This window comes from Prunus avium, chromosome 2 (assembly GCF_965620075.1).
Source record: "Prunus avium chromosome 2, drPruAviu1.hap1.1, whole genome shotgun sequence".
NCBI classification, from domain to species: Eukaryota; Viridiplantae; Streptophyta; class Magnoliopsida; order Rosales; family Rosaceae; genus Prunus; species Prunus avium.
The window spans coordinates 3,672,085-3,673,957 of record NC_142285.1 but is presented as its reverse complement, the minus strand read 5'-3'; the positions used below and the strand labels follow the sequence as shown (position 1 = coordinate 3,673,957).

Sequence of the window (1,873 nt, the reverse complement as noted above, 5' to 3'; positions counted from 1 at the left end):
CGAAAAGAGAAACTCATGCTTCGAAACTGTAAATTCAATAAGAATCATTGTTAATGTTACCAAAAAACAATAAAGGACTTTTTCTTTTCAAGAAGTATTATTTTAAATAAAGTATTCTTACTTGTACCGTTTTAAAAACATATTTTTACTTGTATAGGTTTAAAACCATTGGTAAAAATGCACAATCATTTGAAGAAGAAAAAAACTCCTAATACGAGGCTTATGCTTGATTACCAAGTCAAGAGTGGCCTGAGTCTTTTTCTTATCAAGGAGCTCAATAAAGAAATCCTATGGCCAGGATTGGCCACTGCTTTTCAAGACCTAATCCCTTTGTGAAATGATCCTTTTACTCTTGGACAAAAAGAAAAAAAAAACTTTTGAGATGGGGAAAGAGAGACAAAGGGATGAATATTGGGTAGTAGATGTTGACTAATGTGAAAGGTGTGGAAAAAAAAAAGGCAAATTGTGCACAACAAGACAATAAAGTGAAAGGGGAAAAAAAGGGCAAGTTATTGGCCTGAAAGAGAAGAGGTAGCAATTTTTCTTCATTTATTTATTTTTCTTTTTTTATGGAGTAATGGGTAGATGATGTGATTAATTGCAAGTATATGTTTCAAATTAATATAGTGGTAAATAGAGTAATAAATGAAGAAGCGGATTCATTTCAACTGGAGGGGCTGTTGGGGCTGGCAATGGGTCATGTCGTGTCGGGTTCATGTTGTGTCAAACTTTTAAACGTGTCAAGAAACCCCAACCCAAACACGATCCATTTATTAATCGTGTTAGGAAATGCAAACCCAAACCCAACCTGTTTATAAACGGGTTGACACGACACGACCTGTTTATGACCTGTTTACTAAACAGGTTGGGTTAGGTCATAAACAGGTAACCTACCTGTTTAATAACCTGTTTACTAACTTGCTTGGGTTAGGTCATAAACAGGTAAACTACCTCTTTAATGACCTGTTTAATAACATAATAACCTGTTTAATAACCTGCTTGCTTCAAATTTAAATTCTATCAAATATTCTGCCAAATCAAACATTCCAAAATGACAATAAAATTAAAAACTTCAAAGTCACTCTAAAATCCAAATCAAACATAAACAAAAAAATCTTTGATTAAATTACAACATAAAATACAACATCACATTCCCAACTCAAATATTCAGCCACCATTGTTAATGATGGTATTAGAGCACTCGGCAGATTGGGATGGAGAGAATCCAGTTAATCTTTCAAGTTCCTCTAGGATCTTCAAGTTTGGATCAATCTCAACCGTTCTTTGCATCTGGATAAGGACACTCAACAAATTAAGACCACAAAGGCACCAAAAGAGATAACATCCACGCAAGAAGTTATAAATATGAAAAACAAAGTTATTGGTTGCATTCTTATAAAATTAAGAATCTTCAAAGCCAAAATGATGGCAAAGAATAAAGGAAGAAACAAAGCCAGCTTTACCTTCATGCTGCCTCCTCTCCAATCGTGCTTTTTCCTGTCGCATCTTCATTGGATCACATCTACCACCCTGAATGTAAGAACTGAGAGATGCAGAGGATGGGAGGGAGAGACGAGAGGGAGAAGCCTTTGTGTGAGGCAGGGGACCGTTGTGAGGGATGCAGACAGAGGGAGAGAGAAAAGAAGGAGATGACGGCTGTGAGTTTTAGGTTTTGGAATGTGATAGAGATAGAGAGAAATTTTACCTTATATATGTGGGCTGACCTAGGGTTTTAATCGGGTTGTAAGCAGGTTATTGGGTTGTAAGGTAAATGAGTTTTGTACTATAACTTAAGTCTTTGTCCTTTTACTTTCATTTATTTTTATATTTCTCCATTTACTTAAGTTTATAATGTAAATAAGGAAGTACCCCC

General features: G+C 35.3%; 1 long non-coding RNA gene across 1 annotated transcript; it reads right to left on the bottom strand.

Annotated features, from left to right (window-relative positions):
* Positions 1-1,044: 1,044 nt before the first annotated feature.
* Positions 1,045-1,670, bottom strand: LOC110765035 (uncharacterized). The gene is made up of 2 exons (XR_002527976.2): positions 1,464-1,670; positions 1,045-1,290 (listed from the first exon to the last, which is right to left on the bottom strand). It is a non-coding gene; the product is annotated as an uncharacterized LOC110765035 (long non-coding RNA).
* Between the last annotated feature and the right edge of the window lie 203 nt (positions 1,671-1,873).